Here is a 19611-nt window from a genome sequence, read left to right on the forward strand (position 1 = left end):
ATGGCCTGAGAGCAATTTATATTTTTTTGGATGCTTTGGATGTGGGAGTTTTGACTTTGTCTTCTTCTGAGTGTGTGTTTTGATCTTCCTTGTCACCATAGTAACTTTCAATAGTCAGAGTTTTGTTTTCTCGTTGTTTGCTCGTTTCCCCAGCCTATCACTTGACTTTCAACTGTTTTTCAAAGTAGGCCTCTGCTTCCAGTGTGGAGGGCACACTGTCCCAAACCTCAGTTGCCATATAACAAAATAAACCACCATAGATAGGCAATCTGAGTATATGAGGTCATACAATAAAACTATAAGGGAATAAAGGTGGAGAAGAATTCTGCCTTTTGTTGTGAAATATTTATGATTCCTTTTCTTATTATATATATAAAAATGAGAGAGAGACAAAGACAGAGACCGACAGAGAAACATAGACAAAGACAGAGACAGAGGAGATATCATTACAGGATACCATCAATAATTCTGACTACATAGAATTTTAAAATTTTTCACAAGGAAAATTGATGACAAACTAAGAAAAACATCTTTAGAGTGGATAAAATATTTTCTTACATTTTATCTTATTTATCTTTATATATTATACATCATATATTTATATAATATTAATACATAATTTATACATAACATAAAATATTTATGTATCATATGTCTTTCTTACATGATATCTTATTTAATTTTATTCTCATATCACTCAAAGAAAGACTGCTATTCACCATATAAAGAGAATTAACCCAAATAATTAACACCAAGAGCCATATCCCAATAAGTAAGTGATTAAAAGACATAAAGAGGTTTTCTTTAAGGAGGATTTTCAAAATATAAATGACCAAATGAAACATGTCCCAACTCAGCAATAGTAAGAGAAGTACAAATTAAAACAATTGCCTCACACCATAAATATCAGCAAAGATGACAAAAGATGGGAACAATCAGCACTGAAGTGGCTCTGAGAACTTCTGCATACTAATACCATTGGAGAGCTATGATTTTTTATTTTTTTACATTATCCATTTGATTTTATTTTGTCCTTTTTTATTTTTAGTTTACAACACACGGTTCTACATAATTTTGAGTTCCAGATTTTCTCCCCTCCCTCCCCCCTTCCTCCCCAAGATGGCCTGGAATCTCATATAACTACCATGTATAACTTCGCATTGAATTAATTTATACACTAGTCAAGTTGTGGAGAAGAACTATGACCAATGGAATGAATCATGAGAAAGAAGAAAGAGAACCAAAAAAAAACCAAAAACAAACACAAAAGAGAAGAAAAAAGGCAAGTATGTAGTGTGCCTCAATCTGCATTCAAACTTCACAGTTCTTTCTCTGGGTGTAGATAGCATTCTCCATCGTGAGTCCCTTGGAGTTGTCTTTGCACCTTGTGTTGCTGAGAAGACCGAAGTCTGTCAGGGTTGGTCCTCACGGAATCCATATACCTGTGGTTATGTACAATGTTTTCCTGGCTCTGCTCCGCTCACTCAGCATTATGTCGTGTAGGTTTTTCCAAGTTGTTACAAAGTCCGTATCATCCCCATTTCTTATGGCACAATAGTATTCCATTACCTTCATATACCACAGTTTGTTCAGCCATTCCCCAATTGATGGGCATCCCTTTGATTTCCAATTCTTGGCTACCACAAAAAGAGCTGCTATAAATATCTTTGTACATATGAATCCCTTTCCCTCTTGTGTGATTTCTTTGGGATACAACCCTAGAAGTGGTATTGCTGGGTCAAAGGGTATGAACATTCCTATGACTCTTTGGGCGTAGTTCCAAATTACTCTCCAAAATGGCTGGATCATCTCACAACTCCACCAGCAATGTAAGAATGTTCCAATTTTCCCACATCCTCTCCAGCATTTATCATCTCCTGCTTTGTTATTTTAGCCAATCTTACAGGAGAGATGTGGTATCTAAGAGGTGTTTTGATTTGCATTTCTCTAATCAGTAGTGATCCAGAGCATTTTCTCATATGCCTATAGACAGCTTTAATTTCTTCTTCTGAAAACTGCCTGTTCATATCCTTTGACCATTTCTCAATTGGGGAATGGCTTGTGTTCTTATATATTTGGCTCAGTTCCCTGTATATTTTAGAAATGAGGCCTTTATCAGAGATACTAGTTGCAAAGATTTTCTCCCAATTTTCTGCTTCCCTCCTAATTTTTGTTGCATTGGCTTTTTTTGTAAAAAAACATTTCAATTTAACATAATCAAAATTATCCATTTTGCAATTTGTAATGCTCTCTATCTCTTGTTCGGTCATGAATTCTTTTCTTTTCCATAAATCTGATAAGTAAACTATTCCTTGCTCTCCCAAATTACTTATAGTATCAGCTTTTACTCCTAAATGGAGAGCTATGATTTGATCTGACTGTTTTGAGTATCATTTTGGAATTGTGCTAGAAAAGTGATTAAACTATGCTCTTTCACTAAAATATCCTATTATTAAGGCATATTATTGGGGTGCCAAGCTAGTCAAGGACAAAAAGTTCTAATATGTACTAAAACATTTATAGCAGCACTCTCAAGAAAATCTGGGGATGAAGTCAGAATCCATGATTAGGAGAAATAGATGAAAAAAATCCATGATGCATGAATGTAACAAAATAATACTGCTTAGTAAGAAGTCTCAGATATGAGGAATTCAGATAAAATGGGATTATTTGTATGAACTGATATGGAGTGAAATATACAGCATTACCAATCTCTGAGTATCTGAAAAAAAACAGTAAAGGTCCCCGAGTACAAATAATGAAAAATGTCTTCCTCTTTATGATAGATGAGAGGCTACTAGAACAGAAAGTTATATATATTGACAGATGCGGTCGCTGCATTGGATGGTTTTTGCTTAATCATTTTTTGTCAAAGGAAGGTTTCAGTCAGGTGTGGAGGCAGATGGGGATCCCCCCACCCCCATGACTATGAAGACAAAGAGATTAGACCTGGGATTTTATTGAAACTCCATTCAGGGGTTCTATCGACGATGATTAGTACCTTCCCTGCAATTTGTAGTCTCAGAGATTTGCATAGAGCACTGAGAAAGTGTAGCCATAATGGCTTTTGTTTTCTTTGAATGGCTCAGCTTGCCTCATTGAGCCTCTGGACACTGTGGCTTGCTCTTCCGGGGCAGGAGGCCCGGGGAGCATGCCGGGAGGCAGACGGCTTCCTGTGTGGGGAGTCATGGGGCTGGCTGAGGGGAGGTGTTAGCTCCAGAACCTGGTCTACCCTAGGGGGAGGAGCCAACTCGGGAGCCAATCGGCCCTGGTCGTTTGGGCGGAGCTTGGTGATGTCAGAAACCCTGTGAGAGGGGAGAGGACAGCTTGAAGATTCTTCCTCTCTTTCCTTTTCCGGTTGGAGCCAGAGGCAGTTACAACGACCGTTACAGAGGCAGTTACGACCGTTACATCGTCAGTTTCAGTTGCAGCTTCAGTTTCAGAAACAGACACAGCTGAGGCAGGAGCTGCCAGCAGCAGAGCTGATCTACGGGAGGAAGCTGAACAAAGACTTCAGTCCAGTGGGTAATCTTATTACCATCAAGGGGGAAACATGATTTTGCTTTACGCAATCATGTTTCTCTGTAGCCTCCTGGTTACTCTTTCAAGGCGTACTTATTGGGCCTGGAAGATTATGACCAACATATCAAAATGGGGCTTCTGGTTCATGGGTTGGTTACTGTGGAGCCTAAATAAATGTTTTGATTCTTCTGCCTTCTACTTTGAGAGTTTCTTCTATCCGGCGATTCCGAACCTTTCAGACATGTTTATGATCCTCTTTGAGATTATAAACTCTGCCCTCCTGATACATTTGGCGTCACGAACAGGATCGCTAGGTATAAGATCTCTATTTAGAAGCAGAACAATTCCAGAGGAAGAGATAAATATCCCAGGATGGGAGGATCCATTTTATTCCTCCCTAGCAAAAGAATTGGCTAAAAAAGCTGGACCCTGTGAAAACTGGGAACCAAGGCTACGGAGAGGAGATCCTAGGGATTTAGAAAAGTGTTTACGAGAAGTTGGGATTCAGTCAGGGGCATCACTATCTAGGCAAAGCTGGATAGTGTTATCAGCCTACCGGCTAGTATACGAAAGATTGAGATTAAGTGAAAGACATGGGGGCACTCCTACCCCACAGGAAGAAGGGAAATCTCAGATAGCAGAAGACCAAACTGACTCAAATGAGAACTTTTCTATTAATGTGGCTAAGAGCAACAGGAGACCAAAAAAGCCCAGAGTGCATTTCAACCCAGCCCAGAAAGAGCCGGCTGAGGCACAAAACACTACTGGGGTTCAGGATGTGCCTCACACAGAGAATAGGAGATGGTTAAATGATCAGACAAGGGCTCGACCCATACAAAGGAGGAAGACAGAAACCCGAGGTGAAGATTCAGTTACAAGGGAAATTCAGGAAGATTTCTCACCGCAAGAGGTCACAGATATTTTGAGTAGATTCAGCCAAAGAATAGGAGAACCATTGATATCTTGGATGGTAAGACTCAGTGATCAAGGGGCCGGTGGAATATCAGTAGATGGGACAGACTGCATGAGATTCATAGGTATCAGCCATGATCCTCTAGTTCAACAAGCTTTTAGGGAACATCATCAGCAAGGAGATGGTGATAGCAAGACTACTCTGTTGGCATTAGCCGCTGTGGGATGCAATAAGAGATATGATACTGATTCTATGTGGCCCACTGAGCACAGACCCTGGTATTCACTTAGAGATTGTATCATGAGACTAAAGGAGGAGGTAATGAAGACTGCCATTATGATAGGAACTGCAGACAAATATTACAATGATCCAATGGGACTGTCTCATAGGAATTTAATAATTAGGACAGCTCCCCCTGCTTATAAACAACTAATTTTGAATTTATTGCTTGGAGAAGTAGGGAGCCGTCTTACAACAGTGATAAATAAGATTTTACAGTTATATGACTTAGGTGACTGGGGAAGGGATAGATCTCCTCGAGAGAGAAGAGTGTATAACCAGCAAACTTGGCGCCAAAGGAGAGTAACAAGGAAAGAAATGTTTACTACTTTATTGAGAGCAGGGGTAGGTTTTGAAATGATAGATGGAATTCCAACCAATGAATTATACAGAATGTATAGAGGACTTGATAACACGAGAAATAGGGAAATAAGAACTGCTCCTGCAAGCCCACAAGCCACTCAGAGTGAAGGTGACCTTGTGTGATCAACGGATGAAAACTTGTACATTTGGGGAAAGGCTGGGAGGACAATCTTAGTCTATATCTAGGGTGGGATCCTCTTGGCTTCCTCATTATGTTCCTTTTGAAAAGAAACATTTCCCACCTGAGTTTGGCTCTGATGTTGGATCTTTGTATAACTGAAATCTCAACCAAACTTGAGATGATTTTATTTGAAGAATTATAGTCCATACTTGTCTATTCTTTTTGTCCTTTGTTTTGGCTAACCTTGTTGCTAGTTTTGCTTCCTTCAGGCTTAAGCACCCTGCACTTTCCGGTGACTGCCTAAGCATGTAGCATTCTTGGAATTCCTGCCAGCTCGTTAAAGAAATGACCTCTGGAATGGGACTTTTTGGGGGCAGGGCCATCTCTACATCCAATTTCAGCATGAAGAAGCTATGGAAAATGAGACCTTCACCCCTCACCCCAAGATTTTGAGCCCCAATCGTTCAAGGGGGGTGGAAATGATGATAGTGTTCTGTTTACTTATTTTGTGTTATCCTTGCTGTGTTGTTTTATTGTTATGATATTATTGATCCTATGTAATGGATACAAGGATTTAGGGGTGGACATTTGAATTATTAATAATTATTTTGGGGATGATTGATTGAAGAGATTATCTTGCTGGGACCTAGGGGTGGATCGCATTTGAATCGTTAAACCAATGTTTAGGAATGTCACCAAATGATATGTTTTGCTTTATAATGAATGATATGTTTTAGTTTCCTTTGTAATTGAATCACAATGTATGTTCTAGGATACATGGCTGATTAGATTATGTATCCTATAACAAGGGGTGGAATGTAGCCATAATGGCTTTTGTTTTCTTTGAATGGCTCAGCTTGCCTCATTGAGCCTCTGGACACTGTGGCTTGCTCTTCCGGGGCAGGAGGCCCGGGGAGCATGCCGGGAGGCAGACGGCTTCCTGTGTGGGGAGTCATGGGGCTGGCTGAGGGGAGGTGTTAGCTCCAGAACCTGGTCTACCCTAGGGGGAGGAGCCAACTCGGGAGCCAATCGGCCCTGGTCGTTTGGGCGGAGCTTGGTGATGTCAGAAACCCTGTGAGAGGGGAGAGGACAGCTTGAAGATTCTTCCTCTCTTTCCTTTTCCGGTTGGAGCCAGAGGCAGTTACAACGACCGTTACAGAGGCAGTTACGACCGTTACATCGTCAGTTTCAGTTGCAGCTTCAGTTTCAGAAACAGACACAGCTGAGGCAGGAGCTGCCAGCAGCAGAGCTGATCTACGGGAGGAAGCTGAACAAAGACTTCAGTCCAGTGGGTAATCTTATTACCATCAAGGGGGAAACATGATTTTGCTTTACGCAATCATGTTTCTCTGTAGCCTCCTGGTTACTCTTTCAAGGCGTACTTATTGGGCCTGGAAGATTATGACCAACATATCAAAATGGGGCTTCTGGTTCATGGGTTGGTTACTGTGGAGCCTAAATAAATGTTTTGATTCTTCTGCCTTCTACTTTGAGAGTTTCTTCTATCCGGCGATTCCGAACCTTTCAGACATGTTTATGATCCTCTTTGAGATTATAAACTCTGCCCTCCTGATACAGAAAGTAAATACATGATTTGCCCAGAGTCCCACAAATATTATATTTCAGTCAATTTTTCCTGGCTTCAAGTAGCTCTCTATCTACTATGCTATGTTGCTGACAAAGGACATAAATAGAAATGTACTTTTTGAGTAAAAACAATGAGCAGAAGTGATTCAAATTTTGGTATTGATACAGTTAGTGAAATAGAGGCTTTTGAGTTAAGGGCATCACTTAAGAGACACGTATCTGATGATTTAACATTGCTGTCTTGTTGATAGAAAGTCTCTCTTGGTCTTGAAGGTGATTATTTTATACTGTTTCCTACTATCTATGAACACATTCTCTAAATAACTTCAGTTCATTTATTAAGAGCAAAAGAACCTATTTCTGGCTTAAAGGTGTCATCTGAGAATGTAATTTGGAATGAAAAGATCTGGTTTTTAATTTCAGCTCTGTTGCTGACAAGCCTGTGCTCTTAAGAAAACCACTTATCTGTTTTTAGTCTAAATTTCCATATTTGTAAAATGGGAGTAATTATCTCATACTGTATAACTTAGTTATTTTGAAGAAACTACTTTTTAAAATATAAAATTGACATATAAATGCAAGCTATTGTTAATTTTGTATATGAGGGAGAGACAATGTATTGTTATTATTATCTTTAGAAGTAGCGGGAGTCACAAAATAATGGATTTCACTAACTCTGGACTTGAAGTCAGAAGATACGTATTTGAATAGTGATTCCTTTACTTATTAGTTGCATGATCTTGAGTAAATTGCTTAACCATTTTATGCTTCAGTTTCTTCAACCCCACAATGGCCGTAATAATACTTCACAGAATCATAAAATTTATAGGTGGAAGCAACCCCAATGACCATCTATTTCAACCCATAACAGAACAAGAATCATTGCATTATAAATGAGATGTGTTGTCTTTTCTTGAGGACCTCAAGTGAAGGACAACCCACAGCCTATTAAGGCAGCCCATTCTGTTATTGGACAGCGGTAACCATAGTTACACATGTCCACTGAGGCTCTTTTGCATGAAGCTAAACATGCCCAGTTTCTTCATCCTCTCCCCAAATGGCACAGACTCCAAACCCTTTATCCAGTGGTGGGATTCAAATAAACTAACAACCCGTTCTCTGCCCTAATGACCATTTTAAGTATACAAAAAGATACACCGAAAGGTAGATTAATATTGCGTGCATTTAATATTCAAATAAGAACAATAAAAGAGGTACACAAAACTAGATTATAAGAGTTTTAAAATATTAATGAAAAAATATTAAATAATACTTGACAAAAACATATCCTTATGGAGTGAAAGCAGCCACATTACCACAGCAGCCAATGTTGGAACACATGCAGAACCAAAACTCATTCTACTTATTCTAACTCATTTTTTCTTCTACTTCCATGACTTCCAAAATGGGTGATAAGATAACCCTTGAAATCTATATTTCTATTGGTTCATTATATCTCAGCTTCCTATAGGATTCACCGTTCAGGGAATACAAGCACACTCATAATATCTTGGGGGAATTTTGGGCATAACACAAAGCAGAAACAAATGACAGCTTGTCACCCCCTGGTTGTTTGGCACTTTTTCTCTTTATGTTATATGTTTGTTTACTTAAGTAACACAAATGAGGGAACTAAAATGTAGTATTTCATCAAAGGCATAATGAGTTTTAAGAAATGAATCAATAAATATTATAAGCATAATTCCATCTATTTTTATCACCTTTGGGCAGAATGAACATTACTAAGGGCACTTAGAAAACACTGTTGGGCAGATGAACATTAAAAAAGAGTAAAGAATGTAAATTTGTGATTTACATGTTGTGCAGCTGCCCAGACACGCACCTTAAAAGGAACTCTAATTACATGTGCGATTTTAACAACTGGTTCGCCAAAGTCAACATAAAAATAGGTATCAGTTCTGCCAAACAGGTGAGAACTGACTTAATCCCACCACTGCCTTTATCTTTCTGCATGTCCTAGAAGTGCCATAGCTTATTAGTGTGTTTCCCAAACTCTGATGCCCAAAACTGAATTCAAATTTTCATATGTGTTCTGACCTGGTCAGAAACAGAGATATGATCATCTTTTTATTTCTAGAAAAATCCTCTTTATTAATATTCTCATGCTCCCTTTAACGTAGCCTAAGATCACACTTGAATTTTTAGTTACTGCACTATGCTACCAACTTACCCTAAGCTTGAGTTCCACTCTCCCATCATATCCCATCACTAACTTTTCCTGTCATTATGCTAGCTACCCATGCCTCCAGCATCTTGTACTTGTGAGACTGATTTCCTGAACCAAAGTGTAAGACTTTATATAGCTAGTCAAGGTCATTTTGGATCCAGGCTCTCTCAGCTATTGTATTAGCTATCCTTCCTAGCTTTTAGTTATCTGAAAATTTAGTAAGGGTGCTTTCTATGCTTGTATCTAAGCCACTTGTAAAACTGTTTAACAACAAAGAGTCAAGAACTTCTGAGGCACCCCACTGAAGAACTAATGTCAAGTTGACATGGAGTCATCACTGACTATTCACAGGCTCCAGCCATTCAATTACTTCTAAATCCATCATCTTGAATTTGAATCTAAATCATATTTTTCCACTAGAACAATATATTTCATCAAATGCTTCGCTAGAATTTATATTGCACTTTCTATGTCTTGGGCACTGTGCAATGTGCTTTACAGGTGTTATCTCATTTGATTTTCATGACAACTTTGGAAGGCAGGTATTCTTATTAGCCCCATTTTATTGATGAAAAAATTGAGGCAGACCAAGGTTAATTGACTTGTCAGGGTGACAGCTAGTAAGTGTCTGATGTCAAATTTGAACTCAGGTCTTCCTAACTCCAGGCCTAATCCTCTAACCACTATACCACCAAGCTTCCTTAATAAATTATATTTACAGTTGTCTTTGACCTAACAGTTTAGTAAACTTGTCAAGAAAAAGAACATAAATTTAGTCTAGCATGACCTTTCTTGATAAAGTCATACTGGCTCTTTGAAATATCTCTTCATTTTTCTAGATACACCGAAATTATCTTTTCAATATGGTAGTTTTGAGGCTTTTTTAAAATTTCACTGGCCTATAGTTGGCAAATTCTTTTTTCTTTCTTTTTTTGGAAAATTAAGACAAACTTTTCTTACCAGTTTCATAGGCTTGTTGTGAAGCTCAAAGGGAGCCTCATGTCATATCAATCACGCTTTATAAATTTTTAATAATATACTATTATATTTTGTTCTCTTTGTGAATTTTTGAATCCTTCTAGATACCAAATGTTTTAAAGCAATTTTAAAGCAATAGCTTTAAACTGTTTAGTTTTATTGACTGAGGTGGATCTTGATAAAGTGGAGGAATTGTTTAAATGACTTTAATTGTGGAAGTCCTTTATTTGTACAAGGGAGGTAGTATTTATTTGTATGGCTTCCTGCATTGACGCTGATGAACATTTCATGCTAAAGGAGTTTCCGCAGTAGAACGTTTTAGAATTCATGAATAGTAATTGAGCCCTTTAGTTCTGCTCTAAACTTAAAACCATTATTCTCCATTTAAAGCAGACAAATCATGTTGCTCTACAGAACACCACTCTGTCACTTCAATTCCTTGCCTCCTACCCGCACTCCCACCCCACCACCCCACTCCCCTTTGGTGAGCTTGGTTGGAATATTAAGTGTTCTTTGCTTCTGCTTTTTTTTTTTTTGCTGTACTGGTGCATTTAGGCTCTGTTTGAACTGGGCAAATAGCATTTCTGTTGTTCCTAAAGAAAAGCTTGTAAGCTGTTTTGAATGTGGCAATAGTCTTTAGTTTGTGAAGGGGATGCACCACTTGTCAGGTTTCCAATCACTAGCAGCCAGCTCCATGGAACTCTACTTCAGTTGTACTGTTAGAAATAAACAATCAACTATGAAACATAATAAAAGTCATTTTCAGACTCCCCATCCACTCTGAAACCAATCAAATTGGTCTCATCCAGTCAGCTTTTCTGTAGATGGAATCTTGTTTGTCAGAAACTAATTTCAAATGTCATGTAAAAACAAAAATGAATAAAACCTTAACATTGTTAAAGATTGCTTTTAATATATAAAACTGGTTTTTAGCACGTGATAGAATGCAGCTTTGCTGGTGCTTGGGGAAGGATGCAGTCAAACACATCTGCTGCTTCACTGAAAAGGACATTTCAGAGCATGGGCAATTGTTTCTCAGCATAATCTTTTCTGTTTAGGAAAGTTGCTGGGATACACATTTCAAGTCTACCAATTTGTTATCTTTCCCCATTAGGAAAAAATTATGCCCAGCTTAAAGAATTATTCAGTTATTTTTAGTTAAATGAATAATCTGGCTGGGGAGATGTTTTAGGGTGAATTTTATGCATGCAGAAACCCAATTCCCTGGTATATTTTGTTAGATACAATCTTCTCAGTTTTAGAACTGCATCAAAGACACCAATTTTGATGTGAGGTTCATGGGGGAAAATGCAGATTTTCATTGTTATATTTGATCATAGGCATAACAATTTTAAATACTTTGGTGAGAAAATATGTAAAACGGCATCTTAATATATTTTCTAAATGCTAAAAGTAATAGGATATCTGACACTGTCCTGTCAGTACTGTAATATTTCTCCCTAACTTTCCGCCCCTCCACCAACTTTGTCATTTACCAGGGAAGGGGAAAAAATAAAGAGTGATCTCTGGTGTGCTATAGTTGAGGACACATTCTATTATGGAAATCTATATGGATAATTATTCTTATAAAATTTCTAGAAATTTTCTAGAAAAACTTTAGAAAATTTCTACTGCTTAGTTTCCCTGCATTCAATAGCATAAAATCCTGTCTGTATGCAAGATCAACATCATGAAAAAAAAAAACTGACCCTGGAATCCTGGTTTCAAACTTTATCTCTGACCTTTACAAACTGTGAGCTTAGGCTATCCTTTTAATCTCTCACGGCATCTGTTTCTTCACCGGGAAAATGAGGAAATGCACTAGTACTTAGTGCAGTGAAATGAACTAAGACTTTTGGGACACTGTGTAGTTGATGTTTATAGTCCTTTCCAGTTCTAGCACTTTGTAATTCTTCATTTGTACAACTGAGATAAGAGTAAAGCAATATTTATCTTACAATGTGAGGAGGCTCAAATGAAAGAAATGATAAAATGTTTTCCAAAATTTATATATATATATATATATATATATATATATATATATATACACATACATATAGATAGATAGATAGATAGATAGATAGTGGATATTAGTACTACTACTACTACTGCTACTACTTCTATTACTACAAATACTACTATTATAATTCTTGTAAATCAGATAGTTAGAGTCTCAATATTCTGCTCCATATATTCACTCTTTCTGCCATACCCTTTGGAATTTATACTGCAATTAACAAGCTTCCTCTCATTTCAGACCTCTCTAACTAATGCTCCTTCCTTCTTCTGGCTCTCACTGAGACCTGGCTCCCTCAGATGATATTGCCTGCCCACTCCCCTTGGGCCTATGGCTCTTCAAGTGACAATACCATTAGTACTACAGTGCTTTAAACAAACCACACAAGTCAGCTTTTGGAAATATACTGACAATGCCTGTGTGCTGTGAATTCTAGACTCCTGTTTCCACAATGCATAAGAGATAAGTGCATATCCATATGCCACTGGTGAGTATATTGCTGCTCTGTTTACCTTTTAAGCAACATGATGAACAGAATTATGCCATGTGATGATTACGTGATGAAAGGCTATAATGCAGTTTTTGGACTGAAGAAACAGAGTTGCAAAGATTATGCAGTAGGAACAATTATGTGGTGAAATACGGTAATCTAAACTTGGCTCTGGCTGCAGCAGGGCAGCTTCCTAATTGGGTCTTTATTCTACTCCCCAATGCAGCAATTCCAAATCTACTCTTTTCTTCTCAAGTTTTCCACAGCACCCCTCCTTCAGTCCTTCATCTGAAGTCCTCATTTTATACTCTACCAAACAATTGAGACTATTTGCCAAGGGTCCTTTCTTCTCATTCCTCATCTAACTATCCCTCCTTTTTTCCTGCTATGCCTTCAAATCACCCTGCACTATTTCTTTTTTTACTCCAGTCTCTGATGAAGAAGTAACCCCTTTCTCCTCACCAAGGCCAACCTCTACTTGTGATTCTGCTCCCACCATCTTCCGTTTCCTCCAACAAATTGCTCCCATTATAATCACTTTTTTCCTAATTTTCAGCCTCCCTGTCTACTACTAGTTCTTTGATGCTTGAAAATAGGCTTAAGTTTCTCCTCTTTTTAAAAAAAGCTCTCTAGATCCTACCATCACTGCTAGTTAACATTCTGATTTCTCTTCTCTTTGTTAGTTAAATTCTTTAAAAAAAGAATTCTACTTTTGGTGCCTCCACTTCCTCTGCTCTCACTCTTTTCTAAATCCTCTACAATCTAGTCTTACACCTTAACACTCAACTGAATCCGCTCTCTTCAAAGTTACTAATGCAACACAGTGTAGTGGATAGACGGTTGAGACGTGGAAGCAGGAAGACCTTATTTTGAGTCCTGCCTCAGATGCTTGCAGTGTTATCCTAGGCAAGTCACTTAAATTCTGTGGGCCTCTGTTTTCTCATCAGTAAAATGTTGGGTTTAAACTCACTGATATTTGAAATCCTGTCATCTTCTAAATCTATGATCCTATAGTCTATTGGGAGTAGTATTGCTGCCACTTAATGGACAAGGAAGTTGGACTACATGGGGTCAATGTGGCTGCTAAATGTTGGAGCCAGAATTAGAGCCCAGGTCTTCTGACTCTAAATCCATTGTTGGGAACTCCAAAAAATCTCCAACTATTTTACTTTTCAAACTGTGACTCTGGTTCTAGCTGCACGTACTGTTGCATATCTCATTTAACATTTGAAGTGCTACAGAAACAGTGATCCATCTCAACTCATGTACTGTGTTCCTTAAATTTAAAGGAAGGTTCAGAAGCCAAGCAAAGGGTTGTTTCATCACCATGTGGTTCATGAACCCAAACAGTAATAGAGTAATTGGGTATGCTTTCAATTTGGGCTCCACATTCTTCCATTTCAAATCATTGGCCACTCCTGGAAGCAAGCTCACCAAATACATATGATCCCATGACTGATCCTACATTTGGCAGTTCTCCATTACATAGTTAATGAGCCAGGGAGTATATTTCATAGTTGGCCACTCAAGCCCCCAGTTCAATGTCCCATCAAGTCTCTCTGATATATGTATAGAAGGGCCCCCACTACCATAGAAGTGGTAAGTGGGGAGGCAGGTTTAGAAAAGCTCCTTTTGCTTAGCTTCAAAGTTTATACTAAGGGATAAAATGCACTATTACACTGAATTACTGGAAAACTGTAGAAAAAGAAATCTATGACTCGGCTCACACCCCTTGTCTGAGAAATTCCCTCATTCAATCTTCACTGATCATATTTATAAAACTCAAACATGCTACAATGCCCTCTGACTTCATCCCATCATTGGAAGGGATTAAAGAAGGAAGAATTGTTTTGTGTTAGGATTAACTCAGAGTTTAAACAAAGAGGTTGTGAAGAAACATCCAGCTCCTTGAATTTAGGTCATTCCTCTTCTATGTTTCATGATAGTTTCATGATTCCTTCGGAAGTCACTTTGTCAATGATGTTCTTCGCAATGCTGTTGGGCAATTTACATTTCTGCTCCAAGTCTGGATTTCAGTTGTTCTGTCTGTTGCTCCAAATTTCTAGAGGTAGATTCACCACTGGTGAATCACCAAGTCTAACCCCTGAAAGTTGCTATGGCAACCATTATGGCATACTGCCTCGCTTGCATGGAGAACTTAAGAATCGGATTCCCCAATTCAACAGCCATTTGCTTTCATAGAAGTCAGCTGCCCTGCCTTCCTCTGGTATCCACCAAATGCCCTTCTGGCATGACAATTTTAGAAGACTTCAAATCTTAAGGGAAACTAGTCAAAAAGAGAGCTTACACTCTCTCTGTTATGCTCATGCTCCAGTTTGTCATATTGCAAAGCTCTGTCATAAGCAGTCCCAAACTATCATAGTCTTAGTCCTACAGGATGTAAGTATTTGGGGAGCTTAAGAAGATATGGCATACACACTGGAGAGATGACCCTGCAAATGCTGTCAGCCTCAATTTGAAAGAGAAAGTAAAAATAAGAACACTTAAGACCACCATACTAGACCTTAAGGTACAGAGTTGAAATGGTTAATTGAGATTACTTTTGTTTCTCTTTGGGGAAACCAAAATCAGGGAACTCTGAATAATTTATCATTAGTGGCTCCAGATTCTTTACTAAAACCAAAGCAGATCAGTTATTTGGACAATAGCAGATGTTTTAAAAAATACTGACTACTAGTCATTATAGTTCATGGTATCCTCATCAATTACCTTATTGTAATACATAAAACCATGTGTCCACCCCAAATACTGATTACGATATTAGGAAAAAATATGTCCACAAAGTACCAAAGAGCATCTTTTAATAAACAAAATATCAGGAACTCCATGAAGATGAAATCTTGATGAGAGTAAAAAATATATGCTTTCCATCCATTCATACACTATTCCTATAGTTACAAATGAAAACATGCCTCTTATCCATACTAAGAGTATAGTACCTATAAATTCAAAATAGGTAGAATGTGATTTTGAAAGAAATTTATTGAATTCATATATTTTCCAGCAATTGAGAAGTTAGACCAAGTTATTTCCAAAATTAGTTAAAATGCAAACCCTTGCCTGCCTTACAATCAATTTTTCAAAGAAGTATGAGTAGTAGTTTAGAATTTCAAGATTGTAATTTGAATGAATATTAATGCACAAGTATGTGGAGAACAGAGGTAACTGACCCCAGACCTCACATCGTGTACAAAGGAGCTGCTTAGCTAGGAAAACCAATTTTTCACTTTTTTTGTCAGAAAGCTGAGACACTCCAGTATAGTCTGGGTTTTGTTCCTTTTAGAGGTCAAATCAGTGTCTGCTTGAAAAATCCATGATCCAGAAAAGGTAATTTTTAATGAATATTTATGAAAGATGTCCTTTCTTATCAGAGCTGTGCAAGTTTTCTGAAGCTTGCCACTAAGACTGGCTTGTGATTTTTAGCAAAAAACCTGCAAGTTAGAATGTGGAAAATGGTCTTGATACACTCTCATCTGGCTCATTCTGGTTTCTCCTGTTAGGCACCACCATTGCATAGAAAACAACATTGTTAAACACTTCTCACATTATCTTTAGTTCAGCATTCTTTCTATTGGCTTTGAGAATTTAAACCCAGGAAAAGAATACTTAAGGGGCATTATTCTATTATGCGTGATTCTATTTCAGTATTTTTCATCTTAAAAGCATTTGTTCCCACAAAAACTACAATGACTTAGACCTGGCAATTGTAGAAGTCCAGAGTTTTATTCTCTGGTGTGTGGGAGAGAATGTCTCATATTCAATATGTATAAATATTAAATGCAGGAGAGTAAGAAGGTTTCTTTTTATAAAAGTATTGTATTTTTTAGTAACTTAAACTGTTGCTTATCATCATTAAAAGCTAGGAATTAAAGATCTAACAGAAGATATACTTAATTAAATTTTTATTAATATCTCTAAAGATTTTTTTAGCATTTAACTTGCCAAGTATAAAACAATAAATTTAATTAAAATGTAAAATGTGAGATTTTTATTTTTTCAATCTATAGTTTTTGTGTATTTTGTTTATTGAATATTTAGGCCAACAATTCCTAGAAATAAATTACTATAATATAAGTGTTTATATTCTGGTAACTCTGTCATTTACTCACTGTCATTTTATAATTGTGGTAAAATGTCTTTGTTGGATGAAGATTGATTTGATGAATGCCGTTATAACAAAATTGCCATTTATAGCTTTTTTACCCTCAAGGTAGTATGTAATAGACACCCATTATCACAGTATTATTCTTCATATGATTGCATTGAGTTGCTATGATGAATAAGGTGACATTATTTGTCATAACAACTTTCATAGTATACCATGATGAAATGGAAACTTGCATCTTGGATAACCAAGAACTTTCCTAGTAGACACTTTGGATAAAGAACTTATAAGTAAAGAACTTATAAAACAAAATACCTTTAAGGGCCTAAACAAAATATTATGTTTTAACATGCAGAGCATAAAGAATTAACATTCCTTTTTAGGCTACACTCTAGAGTTCCTCTACCACGCCTTAGCTCTTTATCCTGAACTTTCATTCCAGCCCTGGAATTCACATCTTAGATCTGCACTTGCTAGGCTCTCCTTTTAATTGGATGGCTTAGCTCTGAATCTCCATTTGTTCCAGTTAAGCAGAGGGCCCAGGTCAGCCTACTTTCTAGCTCTCCCCCGACTCTTTTCTTTTTGAGTTGTCTTTTCTCATTGGAATGTAAGCTCCTGGAGAGCAAAGGCTATATTTCAATTGTTTTTATTACTAATACTCACAACAGTGCCTGGCACATAGTAAAGACTTAATAAATGCTTACTGACTGAGTGGCAGGGCTATAACTAGAATAGGGGAATTTTGTCCAGGGTGCTGAAATGTAAAGGGTTCAAAAGAACAATTTACTCCTTCAACAGGTAGAAACATCTAAATTTAGTTAGTAATAATACTTAGTTGCTTGTTATTAAATTAGTAGCTAATTAGTTAATAGTTACCAGAAGCTGCTCCCTATCCTAGAACAGCCTCCTCCTGAAATATCCCAGGGTCTCAGCCTTTCCCTAAGGAACATTGTGTCTCAAGATTCAAAGTCCCTCCTCAAAGTCTCCTTTTCCCAGTTGAAAAGTTGGTTTAAGAGCACATTTCATATTGTTTGACCCAGGAGCCTCAGTCTGCTTTGTGATGCTTGCTCTGGGCACAAAATATCTAGTTATGGTTCCAGTAATGTGATAGCAAATTTGAATACATTCTCATTATTCAAAAAGCTTTTAAGTGCTTGTTGTGTGCCAGGTCCTTCAATCTGGATATTTTTAGTGTCAGTTTTAGGGATTTCCAAAGCATTCTAAATATATACCTAAAATGTAACTAAGATTCTGAGTTTTTCCAAGTTATGCCGCTGTCATATGGCATAAATGGAACCTGGAGAAATGAAATAAGTTATCTCCTTCTAAGGGGACAAACTTATTCCAAAGACTGCCTTTCTGAGATCTGAGGTCACAGGTTTCCTATAATTTCTTCTCAGATTACTTTGAGGTAGTGGTTTGGAGTATTTATGTAAGGGTACTTCAATAAAATTCTGGTTTCCTTTGGAAAAGGTTGGGAGAGGTGGCAGAGAAGGAATTATGAAGGTGATTTGGAGGGCTTTGGACTGTGAAGTCCAGATTGAATTGATGAGGGAAGATCTAGGAGGCCTTAATAAGATATTCAATGGAGAAAGGCTAGAGTTGTGAAGGAGAAGGAGGTTTAAAGCTGAAGGAAAAGGAATCATAAGGATGGGACCTTTAGGAAACCTCGTAATTTCACAAAGGAGGAAACTTTGAACAAGAAAAGCTTTAAGTTGCCCAAAGTTAGACAGGTAGCAGAGCTGGGATTTGATACCACATTCTCTGTCTCCAAATCCAGTTAGTTCCCTTTCCTCTAAATGGTATTACTTCTAAAGGAGAAACATTTGAAGAGGATAAGCAGACTTAAGCTGAAGAAGTTGAGTAAGAGAATGAAGAAAGGCAGAAAAGGGATATAGAGGAGAGAGACAGAGAGACACAGAGAGAGAGAAAGAGAGAGAGAGAGAGAGAGAGAGAGAGAGAGAGAGAGAGAGAGAGAGAGAGAGGAGGAGGAGGAGGAGGAGAAGAAGAAGAAGAAGAAGAAGAAGAAGAAGAAGAAGAAGAAGAAGAAGAAGAAGAAGAAGAACCTAAGGAGAAGGTTTAGTACAAGGACAATAACACAAATTAATAGGATGAGAAGTCAGAGAAAAGACACCTGCAATATGTAGGGGGAGAGTTATTAGAATCATCACCTTTGCATATCTGACTGTGTTTTATAGTAATGTGTCACAGTCAGAACCTGAAAGTATATTTGCTTCTGATTGATGATGATCCCCTCTTCCATAACCTGGAGACATCTATAGTATATTAATGATCCATATTTCTCCCCCATGATTTAAATGATGCCTGAATGAACTCAAAGACCTGATGATAATAAAATGATTTAAAGAAACACCCTTTTTTGTATCTGGTATTCTGAATCAAGTCTATGTGGCAGGGTGGGGGCAGGGGGGGATAAGTGATTTCAACACTTAAAAAAGAGCAGTCTATTTAATAGCAGTAAATTTTTAATTTTTAATGTTTTTGCACTTAGCAGTATTTTTTTCCAATTACATGTGAATATAGTTTTCAATATTCATTTTTGCAAGATTTCGAGTTCCAATTTTTCTCCCTCCCTCCCTCCCTTCTTTCCTTTCTCCCTCCCTAAGAGAGCAAGCAATCTGATATAGGTTTTACATGTATAATCATGTTAAATATATCTCCACATTAGTCATGTTGTGAAAGAAAAATCAGAACGAAAGTGAAAAACCATGAGAAAGAAAGAAAAACATCAGAAAAAGTGAAAATAGTATGCTTCGAAGTGCATTCATGCTCCATAGTTCTTTATCTGAATGTGGATAGCATTTTCCATAACAAGTCTTTTGGAAGTGTGTGGATCATTGTATTGCTGAGAAGAGGTAAGTCTCACCTGGTTGATCATCTCACAATGTTGCTGTTACTACGTAGAATGTTCTCCTGATTCTGCTCACTTCACTCAGCATAAATAAGTTCTCGTAAGTCTTTCCAGGTTTTTCTGAAATCTGCTTCCTCATTATTTCTTATAAAATT

The sequence above is a fragment of the Trichosurus vulpecula genome, chromosome 4 (genome assembly GCF_011100635.1).
Source record: "Trichosurus vulpecula isolate mTriVul1 chromosome 4, mTriVul1.pri, whole genome shotgun sequence".
In the NCBI taxonomy this organism is placed as follows: Eukaryota; Metazoa; Chordata; class Mammalia; order Diprotodontia; family Phalangeridae; genus Trichosurus; species Trichosurus vulpecula.